Source organism: Ambystoma mexicanum, chromosome 9, assembly GCF_040938575.1.
Source record: "Ambystoma mexicanum isolate Mex_15411 chromosome 9, UKY_AmexF1_1, whole genome shotgun sequence".
Taxonomy (NCBI): Eukaryota; Metazoa; Chordata; class Amphibia; order Caudata; family Ambystomatidae; genus Ambystoma; species Ambystoma mexicanum.
The window spans coordinates 488,391,316-488,408,610 of NC_090931.1; the positions used below are offsets into that span (position 1 = coordinate 488,391,316).

Genomic DNA, 17,295 nt, shown 5'->3' on the forward strand with positions numbered 1-17,295 from the left:
CCCAAGGGGAAAGCCTAAAACACAAGTAACCCCAAGTCTGTTTTCTGACAGGAATTTGAGACAATCTGCCGACCAGCGCAACATACAGATATGGGCCTCGGGTGTCCAAGCCACTGGGGAAAACAGGGAACCCCATGCATTTCCAAAAAAGAGGACACCCGTGGGAATCCGCAGAGGTATGATATGCCCAAATCGTCCCAGAATTTATTACCCAGACACCCCCGCAAATTCCAAAATGTGGGAAAAAAAATGCATTTTCTGCACATTTCACTCAGCTCACCCATCGAAACACTCCCCCAACAACACATGGCCTACCTTCCCGCGTTCCCACAGGTGTCCCAATGAAAACGGTGCTTCACATGTGTGGCTGCACCTACCTGGCCGCCAAGGGGAAAGCATAAAACACAAGTAACCCCAAGTCTGTTTTCTGACCCGAATTTGAGACGCTCTGCCGACCGGCACAACATACAGATATGGGCCTCGGGTATCCAAGCCACTGGGCAAAACAGGGAACCCCATGTATTTCTGAAAAGAGGACACCCGTGGGAATCTGCAGAGGTATGATATGCCCAAATCGCCCCAGAATTTTTTACCCAGACATCCCGCAAATTCCAAAATATGGGGAAAAAATGAACTTTCCGCACATTTCACTCGGCTCACCTATCGAAACACGCCCCCAACAGCAAATGGCCTACCGTCCTTCATTCCCACAAGTGTCCCGATGAAAACTGTTTCTCACATGTGTGGGTGCACACCTACCTGGCCGCCAAGGGGAAAGCCTAAAACACAAGTAACCCCAAGTCTGTTTTCTGACCGGAATTTGAGACGCTCTGCCGACCGGCGCAACATACAGATATGGGCCTCGGGTGTCCAAGCCACAAGGGAAAACAGGGAACCCCATGGATTTCTGAAAAGCGGACACCTGTGGGAATCTGCAGAGGTATGATATGCCCAAATCGCCCCAGAATTTATTACCCAGATACCCCCGCAAATTCCGAAATATGGGAAAAAAATGCATTTTCCGCACATTTCACTCGGTTCACCCATCGAAACACGCCCCCAACAACAGATGGACTACCGTCCCGCGTTCCCACAGGTGTCCCAATGAAAATGGTACCTCACATGTGTGGGTGCACCTACCTGGCCGCCAAGGAGAAAGCCTAAAACACAAGTAACCCCAAGTCTGTTTTCTGACCGGAATTTGAGACGCTCTGCCGACCGGCGCAACATACAGATATGGGCCTCGGGTGTCCAAGCCACCGGGGAAAACAGGGAACCCCATGCATTTCCGAAAAGAGGACACGAGTGGGAATTCGCAGAGGTATGATATGCCCAAATCGCCCCAGAATTTATTACCCAGACACCCCCGCAAAGTCCAAAATGTGGGGAAAAAAGCGTATTTTCCACACATTTCGCTCGGCTCACCCATCGAAACACGCCCCCAACAGCAAATGGCCTACCGTCCCGCGTTCCCACAGGTGTCCCGATGAAAACTGTTTCTCACATGTGTGGGTGCACCTACCTGGCCGCCAAGGGGAAAGCCTTAAACACAAGTAACCCCAAGTCTGTTTTCTGACCGGAATTTGAGACGCTCTGCCGACCAGCGCAACATACAGATATGGGCCTCGGGTGTCCAAGCCACTGGGGAAAACAGGGAACCCCATGCATTTCCAAAAAAGAGGACACCCTTGGGAATCCGCAGAGGTATGATATGCCCAAATCGTCCCAGAATTTATTACCCAGATACCCCCGCAAATTCCGAAATATGGGAAAAAAATGCATTTTCCGCACATTTCACTCGGTTCACCCATCGAAACACGCCCCCAACAACAGATGGACTACTGTCCCGCGTTCCCACAGGTGTCCCGATGAAAATGGTACCTCACATGTGTGGGTGCACCTACCTGGCCGCCAAGGAGAAAGCCTAAAACACAAGTAACCCCAAGTCTGTTTTCTGACCGGAATTTGAGACGCTCTACCGACCGGCACAACATACAGATATGGGCCTCGGGTGTCCAAGCCATCAAGGAAAACAGGGAACCCCATGCATTTCTGAAAAGAGGACACCCGTGGTAATCCACAGAGGTAAGATATGCCCAAATCGCCCCAAAATTTATTACCCAGACACCCCTGCAAATTCCGAAATGTGGTGAAAAAAATGCATTTTCCGCACATTTTGCTCAGCTCACCCATCGAATCATGCCCCCACCAAAACATGGCCTACTGTCCCGCGTTCCCACAGGTGTCCCGATGAAAACGGTACCTCACATGTGTGGGTGCACCAACCTGGCCACCAAGGGGAAAGCCTAAAACACAAGTAACCCCAAGTCTGTTTTCTGACCGGAATTTGAGACGCTCTACCGACCGGCACAACATACAGATATGGGCCTCGGGTGTCCAAGCCATCAAGGAAAACAGGGAACCCCATGCATTTCTGAAAAGAGGACACCCGTGGGAATCCACAGAGGTATGATATGTCCATATCGCCGCAGATTTTATTACCCAGACACCCCCGCAAAGTCCAAAATGTGGGAAAAAAAACACATTTTCTGCACATTTTGGCAGCTCACCCATCAAAACATGCCCCCAACAGCACATGGCCTACCTTCCTGCGTTCCCACAGGTGTTCCAATGAAAACGGTACCTCACATGTGTGGGTGCACCTACTTAGCCGCCAAGGGGAAAGCCTAAAACACAAGTAACCCCAAGTCTGTTTTCTGACCTGAATTTAAGACGCACTGCCGACCGGCGCAACATACAGATATGGGCCTCGGGTGTCTAAGCCACTGGGGGAAACAGGGAACCCCATATATTTCTGAAAAGAGGACACCCTTGGGAATCCGCAGAGGTATGATATGCCCAAATCGCCCCAGAATTTATTACCCAGACATCCCCACAAATTCCATAATGTGTGGAAAAAAACGCATTTTCCACACATTTCACTTGGCTCACCCATCGAAACACGCCCCCAACAGCAAATGGCCTACGGTCCCGCGTTCCCACAGGTGTCCCGATGAAAACTGTTTCTCACATGTGTGGGTGCACCTACCTGACGGCCAAGGGGAAAGCATAAAACACAAGTAACCCCAAGTCTGTTTTCTGACCCTAATTTGAGACGCTCTGCCGACCGGCACAACATACAGATACGGGCCTCGGGTTTCCAAGCCACCGGGGAAAACAGGGAACCCGATGCGTTTCCGAAAAGAGGACACCCGTGGGAATCCGCAGAGGTATGTTATGCCCAAATCGTCCCGCAATTTATTACCCAGACACCCCCGCAAATTCCAAAATGTGGGGAAAAAAACGCATTTTCCGCACATTTCACTCGGCTCATCCATCGAAACACGCCCCCAACAACACATGGCCTACCGTACCACGTTCCCACAGGTGTCCCAATGAAAACGGTGCCTCACATGTGTGGGTGCACCTACCTGGCCACCAAGGGGAAAGCATAAAACACAAGTAACCCTAAGTCTGTTTTCTGACCCGAATTTGAGACGCTCTGCCGACCGGCACAACATACAGATATGGGCCTCGGGTGTCCAAGCCACCGGGGAAAACAGGGAACCCCATGCATTTCCGAAAAGAGGACACGCGTGGGAATTCGCAGAGGTATGATATGCCCAAATCGCCCCAGAATTTATTACCCAGACTCCCCCGCAAAAAGTCCAAAATGTGGGAAAAAAAACGTATTTTCCACACATTTCGCTCGGCTCACCCATCGAAACACGCCCCAACAGCAAATGGCCTACCGTCCCGTGTTCCCACATGTGTCCCGATGAAAACTGTTTCTCACATGTGTGGGTGCACCTACCTGGCCGCCAAGGGGAAAGCCTTAAACACAAGTAACCCCAAGTCTGTTTTCTGACCGGAATTTGAGACGCTCTGCCGACCGGCGCAACATACAGATATGGGCCTCGGGTTTCCAAGACACCGGGGAAAACAGGGAACCCGATGCGTTTCCGAAAAAAGGACACCCGTGGGAAACCGCAGAGGTATGATATGCCCAAATCGTCCCAGAATTTATTACCCAGATACCCCCGCAAATTCCAAAATGTGGGAAAAAAATGAATTTTCCGCACATTTCACTCAGCTCACCCATCGAAACACGCCCCCAACAACACATGGCCTACCGTTCCGCGTTCCCACAGGTGTCCCGATGAAAACGGTGCCTCATATGTGTGGGTGCACCTACCTGGCCGCCAAGGGGAAAGCCTAAAAAACAGGTAACCCCAAGTCTGTTTTCTGACCAGAATTTGAGACGCTCTGCCGACCGGCACAAAATACAGATATTGGCCTCGGGTGTCCAAGCCACCGGGGAAAACAGGGAACCCCATGCATTTCCGAAAAGAGGACACCCGTGGGAATCCGCAGAGGTATGATATGCCCAAATTGCCCCATAATTTATTACCCAGACACCCCGCAAAGTCCAAAATGTGGGAAAAAAAACGCATTTTCTGCACATTTTGGTGGCTCACCCATCAAAACATGCCCCCAACAGCACCTGGCCTACCTTCCTGCGTTCCCACAGGTGTCCCAATGAAAACGGTACCTCACATGTGTGGGTGCACCTACCTGGCCGCCAAGGGGAAATCCTAAAACGCAGGTAACCCCAAGTCTGTTTTCTGTCCTGAATTTAAGACGCACTGCCGCCAGGCGCAACATACAGATATGGGCCTCGGGTGTCCAAGCCACTGGGGGAAACAGGGAATCCCATATATTTCTGAAAAGAGGACACCCGTGGGAATCCGCAGAGGTATGATATGCCCAAATCACCCCAGAATTTATTACCCAGACACCCCCACAAATTCCATAATGTGGGGAAAAAAACGCATTTTCCGCACATTTCACTCGGCTCACCCCTTGAAACACGCCCCCGACAGCAAATGGCCTACTGTCCCGCGTTCCCACAGGTGTTCCGATGAAAACGGTGCCTCATATGTGTGGGTGCACCTACCTGGCCGCCAAGGGGAAAGCATAAAACACAAGTAACCCCAAGTCTGTTTTCTGACCCGAATTTGAGACGCTCTGCCTATCCGCACAACATACAGATATGGGCCTCGGGTGTCCAAGCCACCGGGGAAAACAGGGAACCCCATGCATTTCAGAAAAAGAGGACACATGTGGGAATCCGCAGAGGTATGATATGCTCAAATCGTCCCAGAATTTATTACCCAGACACCCCCGCAAATTGCAAAATGTGGGAAATAAAACGCATTTTCCGCACATTTCACTCGGCTCACCCATCGATACACTCCCCCAACAACACATGGCCTACCGTCCTGCATTCCCACAGGTGTCCCAATGAAAACGGTGCCTCACATGTGTGGGTGCACCTACCTGGCCGCCAAGGGGAAAGCCTAAAACACAGGTAACCCCAAGTCTGTTTTCTGACCGGAATTTGAGACGCTCTCCCGACCGGCACAACATACAGATATGGGCCTCGGGTATCCAAGCCACCGGGGAAAACAGGGAACCCCATGCATTTCTGAAAAGAGGACACCCGTGGGAATCTGCAGAGGTATGATATGTCCAAATCGCCTCAGAATTTATTACCCAGACACCCCCGCTAATTCCAAAATATGGGGAAAAAATGCATTTTCCGCACATTTCACTCAGCTCACCTATCGAAACACGCCCCCAACAGCAAATGGCCTACCGCCCCGCGTTCCCACAAGTGTCCCGATGAAAACTGTTTCTCACACGTGTGGGTGCACCTACCTGGCCGTCAAGGGGAAAGCCTAAAACACAAGTAACCCAAAGTCTGTTTTCTGACCGGAATTTGAGACGCTCTGCCGACCGGCGCAATATACAGATATGGGCCTGTGGGGGTCCAAGCAACAAGGGAAAACAGGCAACCCCATGCATTTCTGAAAAGCGGACACCCGTAGGAATCTGCAGAGGTATGATATGCCCAAATCGCCCCAGAATTTATTACCCAGACACCCCCGCAAAGTCCAAAATGTGGGGAAAAAATGCATTTTCTGCACATTTCACTCGGTTCACCCACCGAAACACGCCCCCAACAACGCACGGCCTACTATCCCGCGTTCCCACTGGTGTCCCAATGAAAATAGTACCCCACATGTGTGGTTGCACTTACCTGGCCGCCATGGGGAAAGCCTAAAACACAAGTAACCCCAAGTCTGTTTTCTGACCCGAATTTGAGACGCTCTGCCTATCCGCACAACATACAGATATGGGCCTCGGGTGTCCAAGCCACCGGGGAAAACAGGGAACCCCATGCATTTTAGAAAAAGAGGACACATGTGGGAATCCGCAGAGGTATGATATGCTCAAATCGTCCCAGAATTTATTACCCACACACCCCCGCAAATTGCAAAATGTGGGAAATAAAACGCATTTTCCGCACATTTCACTCGGCTCACCCATCGAAACACTCCCCCAACAACACATGGCCTACCGTCCTGCATTCCCACAGGTGTCCCAATGAAAACGGTGCCTCACATGTGTGGGTGCACCTACCTGGCCGCCAAGGGGAAAGCCTAAAACACAGGTAACCCCAAGTCTGTTTTCTGACCGGAATTTGAGACGCTCTCTCGACCGGCACAACATACAGATATGGGCCTCGGGTATCCAAGCCACCGGGGAAAACAGGGAACCCCATGCATTTCTGAAAAGAGGACACCCGTGGGAATCTGCAGAGGTATGATATGCCCAAATCGCCCCAGAATTTATTACCCAGACACCCCCGCTAATTCCAAAATATGGGGAAAAAAATGCATTTTCCGCACATTTCACTCGGCTCACCCATCGAAACACGCCCCCAACAGCAAATGGCCTACCGCCCCGCGTTCCCACAAGTGTCCCGATGAAAACTGTTTCTCACACGTGTGGGTGCACCTACCTGGCCGCCAAGGGGAAAGCCTAAAACACAAGTAACCCAAAGTCTGTTTTCTGACCGGAATTTGAGACGCTCTGCCGACCGGCGCAACATACAGATATGGGCCTCGGGTGTCCAAGCCACAAGGGAAAACAGGCAACCCCATGCATTTCTGAAAAGCGGACACCCGTAGGAATCTGCAGAGGTATGATATGACCAAATCGCCTGTTAGGGAGAATTCTCTGTTTAGGCTGAATTTCCCTACCTAGTGAGTCCCCCAGCAGCTTTGCTGGATTTCTGGGGTTTCTTTTTCTTCTCCTGCCAAGAGTGAGACTCTTTTACCCTCACTCTTGGACATGTTGAAGTGTGTTTTCTTGGTTAAACCTTGTGTTGAATGGGCTATGGGGTCTTTTACTCCATAGGGCCTCATGTATTTTTGTGATGTGGGTTACACAGCACCCTCTGTGCCGTGACCCAGGGGTGTCCTAGGGACTCCCCAACATAGACTCCATACCCTGGGACTGACTACTGTCTCCCAGGGTATGTAAAGTCACCAAAGACTTTGCTAGTCTTGAATCCTGAACAGAACCAGTACAAACCATCATATTGTGGATGTACTGGCTGGGGCAATTCGATTGCCCCAGGGTCTGTTAGTCGAGGGGGCACGTCTCCGTCCCCCCTGATCGAGTTTTGGCTGGTGGCAGTGGAAACTACGTTTAATATTCGACCGCGAATATTTTCCTATGGGATTTCCCATTGTTTTAGGCTAACACATTTAATTATTTATTTACGGTAGCCTTAAACATACCGCCGGTTTATATATTTATTATTATAACTCCGGTTGGGACTTTTTGCCAAAACTTGATTCTAAAATGGCGTTGGCGTTCGCCTCTGTAACTCTGACCCAAAGTGGAGCCCTTTGTTCCACTTTTGGCGGGCTTCTCCACAGAAGCCCTCCAAAGTGGTGCCACTCTGTCTGGGGTACTTAGGAGGGGTGGAGGGGAATTTAGGCACCCTGGACTGAGTTACCTTGGTAACTCAAGTCGCACTCCGTCCTGATTGGCCCAAGTGGTGAGCCGGCCGGCTCACCACTTAGCATGTTTGAGTGACAGCTAGGCTGGGTGAATGGGGGTTTGCTGCATAAAAGCAGGGCTTTGGGGACTGGAACTTCAGAAGTCGCCACAGGACCAAGAATCCGACGAGGGAAGAGCTGAGCCGACCTGCTTCGACGACACCACCTGGTGGAGCCCTGCTGAACCGTCTCACCACTTTTCCCGACGACCGAGGAGAACTCTTAACGGAGTGGCTCCTTCCCTTGACTGGTGGGGACAACCAGTTTTCGCCTTCTTTTCGCTTCTCGAGGTATCCCGTGGCCGCCTTGCCCGTGCCAAGCACCCCGGCAACCGGAATACCACACTTTTACCCCTAACCGCGAAAGTCGGTACAACCCTTTAACCGGAGGACTCCACGGCTGGTTTCTTCCCGGGCAGTGCAACGACCTTCTTCTGCTCTTCAGCGAGAACTTCTTCTCCCCTGACCGACGTCGAGCCTTGCTGCCACTGCCTGGAACAACTGCCACCGCTGGAGGACCCGTTCCGCTTAAGGTACCGTGTTCCGCCTGGCTTCCCTTGCCACCGACTGTACGGGGTAGATTTAGCCCCCGGCTTTCGAACCTGGGAGTGCCTGGGACACCCTGGCTAAACTTTCTAAGCCACTCTAAACTCTTTCTAACTCTTTGCAAGACTTTGAATCCCTAATAACAGTGTGATCTTGGGCACATTTTTCGCTCCGGCTACTCTAAGAGTGGGCCCTGCCTAGTGACTTTTGCTCACCTGTGACTTTGTACTTCTCTGAGTCTATTGCAAGTGTTCTGGACCTTAGAGTGGTGTGTTTAACCTAATTCTGCTCCTTCTCCCTTCTTTTTACCTAATAGAGTGTCATCTAACGTTAAGCGCTCACCTCTGTTTGAATTATGTGATGTTAACCTAGAGTTGTCTAGATAGGAATAAGGATTGGGACTGCTTTCCATATAACTGTGTTCAGAGTGTTTTACTATATTTTTGTTAGAGTGTTTTCAACTTATATGTTCTTGAAAAATAAATAACTATATACTTTTGAAACCAAGCTCTGGTCAGTGTTTGCTTGTGCTATTGTGTCTGAGTACATATTGTGTATACTTTGCATACTGCCTAACTCTTCTTGAGGGAAGTCTGACTGCTCAGCCACAGCTACCAGGTAAATCTGGGTGGTGCAGACTGCTACCAAGTGGGTTTACTGCTATACCTGTGGTCTTAAATCTTTTGCAGTGTTCCCCAAGGGAACTGCACAGGTTTCTGCCTAACACTGGTGGCAGCGGTGGGATTTGTATTGAGTATACATTTTATTGTACTTTAGATACCTTAGTGCAACTAACCACAAAGCTTAGCACTGTAAAAGTAATCCTCTAACATGTCAGTTATAGAAAGCTATAGTCAAGAGTCCCTTGCAGCCAAAACTGCTGATTGTTTAAGAGTGCTCTGTAAACATAAGGACCTCCTGACTAAGGGCAAGAAAATGGAGCTGATTGAAAGATTGTTAGCTAACCAAAGTCTGGGTGATGGTTCAGAGGAACCTACCACTCCAGCGACTGTAGATGACAGTGTTGAAGTTAACATGGAGCAAAATGTTGATGATTCTGAGGAAGAGTCAGAAGAGGAGGGTGAGGCTGTTGTAACTGTCCCCCCTAGGCCTCTGCCTGCTCTACCTGCTGTACCTACTGGACCCTTACCAGGTGTAAAGACCGGTGGGGGGGTCTGTACTTCTGCTCTCTATATGGTAGAGGAGAGGCACAGAGGACCCCAGCCAAGATTCTCTAATTTGGTAGCAATGGGCGAGCAATCAAGGCCTAGCTTCTCAGGAGGTGATGCAGGCTGGTTCTTAAGTACAGTGTATCCCCAAGCCCCCCACAAAGGAATGTCCACACACTGTATTACTGAAAACACAGTCTTTATATAATTAATATTCAAGGGTTATGTACACTTATCACAATAACGCACTTTGTGCTCAGGAAAATCAATAATGGTAAATATCTACAATTCTAAAGTGGTACCACTAATATTAGACCTCATTAAAGTGCATTCACAATACTGTAGAAATGGCACACAGATCAATAAGAAGGAAACCAGCAATAGAGAGAGGAGAGATAAAAGATGGTTGAAACAATAGGCAGAATACTGGCCCTTGCTACTGGACACAGTTCTGTGTGGAGATCCCCCCACCTGGGCAACCTGTAAAATAAAGGGATATGACACCAGCCCAGTCCATATATTGTCCAATAGTCTATTTCTCTCCTATAATGTTTTTACCCCCCCAATGTACCTGGTGGAGTCGAGTTCTTCGAAGAGGCGTCGACAGATCCTTCTTGAATGACCCCCTTTAAAGCAGGAGTCACGGATCGTCGAGAGGCGTCGAGAAGCGTCGAAGAACTCGGTGTTCGGTGTCGGGGAATCGACGGCCCTTCTTGAATGCCTCCCCTTTCAAGCGGGAGACACGGGGCGTCGAACGTCCGACAACAAACAAGGTAGAACGGCGTCGATGAGGCGGCAGGCTTCGATCCGAGCGGTGCTCGTCGGCGTCGAGACGTCGGCGTCCTGCGAGGAAGAGGCGTGCGGGGCACCTCGGCGACACTAGTTCTGGACCGCAAAGATTGTGAATGACGGTGGCCCAGCAAGGGCGTCGAGTCGCTCGGGTCTTTGGGGTCGTGAGGTGGCGGGAAACCCACCGGCGGATTCTCCTCGGCGCGTTGGTCGTCCTCGACTTTCTCCGGCAGGACAAAAGCGGTCGACGATGCGGTCGAGAGAGTCCTTCGATTCAAATGTTCTTAGGCAAGGAGCGGACGGCTCCGGTCGTCGGCGGCACGGCGTCAAGTGGTTCCCACGGCTGGGCAACACAACTTCGACGGGCCTCCAGCGGTTACACAGACCTGCGAACCCTGGTCGACGGCAATGGACTTCGACAGCGTCGATGTCCGGGTGCTTCACTTCGATCTCCTCGGCGGTCCCGTCTCGGGTCGGCAGCCTTTCGAGGGTCTGACTTCCAGGGCGCTTCGGCGAAGATTCAGCGGTGCTCGATGGTCCCTCGGAGCACGGGAAGAGGGCGCCTAGCCAGGTCCTCTCTCGGGTCAGTCCTCGACGATTTCGACAACCTTCAGTTTCTGTCGAAGCAAATGCCACAGCAAGTCTTCTTCTTCCAGCTGGACGTCGAGGATCAGCAAATCCAGTTACTCTTGAGTGGAGACTCAGCTTCTGAATGCTTCTGAACCATTTCCAGTGGTGAGAGGTCCCCAGATATACTATTCGGTCTCTCATCCACACTGCTGGCACACACACAGCAGCCAATCACACAGAAGGGCATTCATGCAGTCAGTCAGCCAATCAGGCACACAGTGCATTCAGGCCACACTCCTCCCTTTCAGACACTCACAACAAGGAATGTGGATTGGGACAAGTACCCAGCCATTCAACACTACACACTGCATTCAGGCCAGTTTCGGGCAGGGCTGTCTCAGTCTTTGTCTCACAGGCCAGAAACCAGACAACCACAACAAGAAGTGCATATTGGTCACACACTCCATTCACCCAGGTCCCACCCACAGGAGGTACCCACAACATACAGTCACAGGGAAGGCTCCAGTCAGTCTAGCTGGGCCTTCACAACAACACCATATATGGAACTTCCACCCAACAGCCAGCCAGGGGGAAGGGACAGAGTCAGGGCTTCCCAGGACTTTGGGAAAAACAAGACAACAGGCAATAGAAAGCAAGAGGCCACAGGGGCCATCTTGTTTTCTATCAGGAATCAACTGATCCCAATGGCAGGGCCTGGGTATCCCAAAATGGAGGACACCCAGAGCACCTGTCCAATTCAGCATGGAGCTGCCACCAGCCCATACCCTGCTCTGTGGGCCACCCACAGGTGCCCAAAACATACACTAGGGGCACAGGGTTGTACCCCTACCCAGGGGTGCCATAAGGGTATCCCATGGGTCTGTTCACCAAACCAAAAGAGAGAGCTGCACTGCCAGGAGTCCCAAATGGACTCCTGGGCAGAAAACATAACAGAACACACGATAAAAGGCAGAAAAGGACAAGGATTCAGAGGCCCTGTCCCTCAGATGCATTTCCAGCATCACAGTCGCCCCCCCCAGACTGAGGTGGAGGGTGCCTAATCTCCCACGGGATAGACACCCTCATCCAGACGGTCAACATACCTTCTGGAAAGGCCATCCGCATTATCGTGACTCTTCCCTGGTCTGTGCTCTATGGTGAAGTCTAGCCCTTGTAGGCTAATCGACCACCTGAGCAATTTCGGATTCTCACCCTTCATCTGCATAAGCCACTTCAGGGGCTTATGATCTGTTTGGACCTTGAAGGTGGACCCCGTAAGGTAGGGCCTAAAACGCCTAAGGCTCCAAACTATACTAAAACATTCCTTTTCAACAGTAGCCCACCTAAGTTCTCTACCCTTGAGTTGTCTACTGATGAATATGATAGGATGTTCTCTCCCTTTGTCATCTAACTGGGACAAGACAGCTCCAATTCCGGTGTCGCAGGCATCCGTCTGGACGATAAAGGGTCGGCTGTAGTCAGGCGCACTCAACACAGGTGCCCTACACAGACTTTCTTTCAAGCCATCAAAGGCCCTCTGACAGTCTTCAGTCCAATTAACCTTCCTAGGCTGTTTGGGCGAAGTTAGAGCTGTCAGGGGTGCAGCTATGGTTCCATAGTCTGCCATGAAATTGCGATAGTACCCAGTGAGGCCCAAAAAGGCTCTCACCTGGGTTTGAGTAGTGGGAGTCTCCCAGTTCTGTACGTCCTGTACTTTACTGGAAAGAGGCTGGATTTGACCCCCTCCTACCTCATGACCAAGATAGGTAACTTTCCCCTGAGCTATCTGGCACTTGGTGGCCTTGATAGTGAGGTTAGCCCTTTTCAAGGCCTGCAACACCCTATCCAGATGTGTCAAATGCTCTTCCCAGGTGGAACTGTAGACGGCAATGTCGTCTAAGTAAGCCACACAAAAGGCTTCCAGCCCACTGAGCGCATGGTTGACCAATCTCTGGAAGGTGGCAGGGGCATTCTTCAACCCAAAGGGCATGACCCTAAACTGGTAGAGTCCCTCAGGTGTGGAGAATGCCGTCTTTTACTTGGCATGGTCCGTCAGAGCTATTTGCCAATAGCCTGAGGTAAGGTCAAAGGTGCTCACAAATTTGGCAGCACCTATAGTGTCCACGAGCTCATCAGCCCTGGGCAATGGGTGCGCGTCAGTTTTGGTGACGGCATTGACTCCTCGGTAGTCCACACAGAACCTCCAATCCTTGGTACCCGCCTGGGAACTTGCCTTGGGGACAAGGACCACTGGACTGGACCAGGGACTGGTTGAGGGTTCAATAACACCCAGATCCAACATCTTGGCGACCTCAGCCTGGATGTGGTGTTTGACGGTATCTGACATACAATAGCTCCCGCTCTTGACAGGCACGCTGTCACCAGTGTCAATTTCGTGCTTACACCACGGTGTAAGGCCCGGTGTCAGTGAAAACAGAGAGGCATACTGCTGGAGCAAAGCCCTGCAGGCCCTCTGCTGCTCTGTTGTCAAATCTGGAGAGAGTTGTACTCCCTCCACTGAGCCATCCTGAGGGTTGCTATGCAGCAAATCAGGAAGGGGCTCACTCTCATCCTCCTCTTGCCCGGAAGCTAGCAAGAGACATGAGGGAGGGTCAAGGGGACCGACAATGTCGATGCCCACCCTCTCAGATGGTGTGCCAACCACTGGCAACAGCTGTAGTGGGGCAATGACACTGCCTCCAGTCTTGCCAGACAACTGACAAGTTGGGCAGGTCCTGCAGTGGGACTCCACCTCTACTCCCATCCGTGGCCAGTAGAAATGGGCAGAGAGCCTCTGCTTAGTCTTCTTGGTCCCAAGATGACCAGCCAAGGGCACCTCATGCGCCAACTGCAGTAGGAAGGGCCTGTAAACCTGGGGTACCACCAACCTCTTGCGGGCACCAGGTTCAGGCTTAGTGGGCTCACTAACAAGGAGCTCACCGTCCCAATAAATCTTGAATGTCCTAGGCACTTCACCTTGTGCCTGCGACAGGGCCTGTTTCCTCAGACCCTCGAGAGAGTGGCACTCTCTCTGTCCTTTACAGAAGTCTGCCCGGGAGGGTCCCCCTTCAGCTAACAAGCATGGAAGGTCGGGGTGCTCCTCCGGGTTAAGAACCTCTCCCACAGGAGAGTCTTCTGTCTCTTCTCCCACAGGAGTTGAGTTTGGGTTTTCCACTGGACCCAGCCCGTCCGGAGCATGGATCCCAATGGGTGCTGTCGGAACAGCAGGAAGAGAAGGTGTTCCCTCCACAGAGGTGGCCTTCTTAGTCTTCCTTCTTCTTGCCTTAGGCCTCGCCTTTGGCTCGGGTACCTGACTCACAGCCAGACCCGGTGTCACCTGTGACCTAGTGACTGCAGCAGCAGTCATGGGAAGACCATCCGAGATCAACCCCAACTCTACTAGATCATTACCTAACAGAATGTTAGCAGGGACATTGTCCTGAACCAGGACAGGAAGCTTTGCTGTCTTGTCGCCAATCATGAGTGTGACTAAGGCTACAGGTGATAATTTGGGAGGCCCACCAGCTAATCTGGTGGTTTGCAGAGGAGCACCTTCATAGTCCTCTGGCTTGAGCAGGGTCCTGTCCACCACTGTCATGCTTGCCCCAGTGTCTCTCAAACCAGTAGAAGGCTGGCCATTCAAGAGGACACTTCTCAAAAACCTACGGGTGTTCTGTGGGATAGTCGCCAGTACTTCTGCGTACTGGTCCCAGGCCCCAAGGGACACTAAGGAAATCTCTACCGGAGCACCAAATGTGATTCCTGTAGAGGAGGGGAGGACAGTGGCCTCCACCTCAGACACGGGGTAAGGGTAGTTCAGGCTGACAGCCTGTACTCCAAGTGCCTTACCTTTACACTTGGGGTCACCCCTTTTGTGATCCAGAGCCCCACAATCCCAACAAGTGCCAGGAGTGCGGGGTACGGTACTGGAACCACTGGGAACCTGCTTTGCAGCAGGTGGACCACTACTCTTATTCCCACCCACAGAGGACTTATCCCCACTAGATTTTTGGGTCTTAGGAGAGGAAGGTTTTGGTTTACCCGACTGTGACTGCTTTTGGGACTCCTCAGCTTTCTGAGAGGCCCCCTTTTCTTTGTCCTTGTCTGTAAAGACTGGTAGGGGGGTCTGTACTTCCGCTCTCTATATGGTAGAGGGGAGGCACAGAGGACCCCAGCCAAGATTCTCTAATATGGTAACGATGGACGAGCAATCAAGGCCTAGCTTCTCAGGAGGTGATGCAGGCTGGTTCTTAAGTACAGTGTACCCCCAAGCCCCCACAAAGGAATGTCCACACACTGTATTACTGAAAACACAGTCTTTATATAATTAATATTCAAGGGTTATGTACACTTATCACAATAACGCACTTTGTGCTCAGGAAAATCAGCAATGGTAAATATCTACAATTCTAAAGTGGTACCACTAATATTAGACCTCATTAAAGTGCATTCACAATACTGTAAAAATGGCACACAGATCCATAAGAAGGAAACCAGCAATAGAGAGGGGAGAGATAGCAGATGATTGAAAACAATAGGCAGAATACTGGCCCCTACCACTGGACACAGTTCTGGGTGGAGATCCCCCCACCTGGGCAACCTGCAAAATAAAGAGATATAACACCAGCCCAGTCCATATATTGTTCAATGGTCTATTTCTCTCCTATAATGTTTTTACCCCCCCAATGTACCTGGTGGAGTCGAGTTCTTCGAAGAGGCGTCGACAGATCCTTCTTGAATGACCCCCTTTAAGGCAGGGGTCACGGATCGTCGAGTGGCGTCGAGGAACTCGGTGTTCGGTGTCGGGGAATCGACGGCCCTTCTTGAATGCCTTCCCTTTCAAGCGGGAGACACGGGGCGTCGAACGTCCGACAGCAAACAAGGTAGAACGGCGTCGATGAGGCGGCAGGCTTCGATCCGAGCGGTGCTCGTCGGCGTCGAGACGTCGGCGTCCTGCGAGGAAGAGGCGTGCGGGGCACCTCGGCGACACTAGTTCTGGACCGCAAAGATTGTGGGTGACGGTGGCCCAGCAAGGGCGTCGAGTCGCTCGAGTCTTTGGGGTCGTGAGGTGGCGGGAAACCCACCGGCGGATTCTCCTCGGCGCGTTGGTCGTCCTCGACTTTCTCCGGCGGGACAAAGCGGTCGACGATGCGGACGAGGGAGTCCTTCAAGGCAAATGTTCTTAGGCAAGGAGCGGACGGCTCCGGTCGTCGGCGGCACGGCGTCAAGTGGTTCCCACGGCTGGGCAACACAACTTCGACGGGCCTCCAGCGGTTACACAGACCTGCGAACCCTGGTCGACGGCAATGGACTTCGACAGCGTCGATGTCCGGGTGCTTCACTTCGATCTCCTCGGCGGTCCCGTCTCGGGTCGGCAGCCTTTCGAGGGTCTGACTTCCAGGGCGCTTCGGCGAAGATTCAGCGGTGCTCGATGGTCCCTCGGAGCACGGGAAGAGGGCGCCTAGCCAGGTCCTCTCTCGGGTCAGTCCTCGACGATTTCGACAACCTTCAGTTTCTGTCGAAGCAAATGCCACAGCAAGTCTTCTTCTTCCAGCTGGACGTCGAGGATCAGCAAATCCAGTTACTCTTGAGTGGAGACTCAGCTTCTGAATGCTTCTGAACAATTTCCAGTGGTGAGAGGTCCCCAGATATACTATTCTGTCTCTCATCCACACTGCTGGCACACACACAGCAGCCAATCACACAGAAGGGCATTCATGCAGTCAGTCAGCCAATCAGGCACACAGTGCATTCAGGCCACACTCCTCCCTTTCAGACACTCACAACAAGGAATGTGGATTGGGACAAGTACCCAGCCATTCAACACTACACACTGCATTCAGGCCAGTTTCGGGCAGGGCTGTCTCAGTCTTTGTCTCATATGCCAGAAACCAGACAACCACAACAAGGAGTGTATATTGGTCACACACTCCATTCACCCAGGTCCCACCCACAGGAGGTACCCACAACATACAGTCAAAGGGAAGGCTCCAGTCAGTCTAGCTGGGCCTTCGCAACAACACCATATATGGATCTTCCACCCAACAGCCAGTCAGGGGGAAGGGACAGAGCCAGGGCTTCCCAGGACTTTGGGAAAAACAAGACAACAGGCAATAGAAAGCAAGAGGCCACAGGGGCCATCTTGTTTTCTATCAGGAATCAACTGATCCCAATGGCAGGGCCTGGGTATCCCAAAATGGAGGACACCCAGAGCACCTGTCCAATTCAGCATGGAGCTGCCACCAGCCCATACCCTGCTCTGTGGGCCACCCACAGGTGCCCAAAAACATACACTAGGGGCACAGG

At 51.7% G+C, this 17,295-nt stretch overlaps 1 protein-coding gene across 13 annotated transcripts in view; it reads right to left on the bottom strand.

Moving 5' to 3' along the window:
• Positions 1-17,295, bottom strand: part of PITPNM3 (PITPNM family member 3) — a 6,156,742-nt gene that overhangs the window by 2,359,493 nt on the left and 3,779,954 nt on the right. The window lies entirely within an intron of this gene.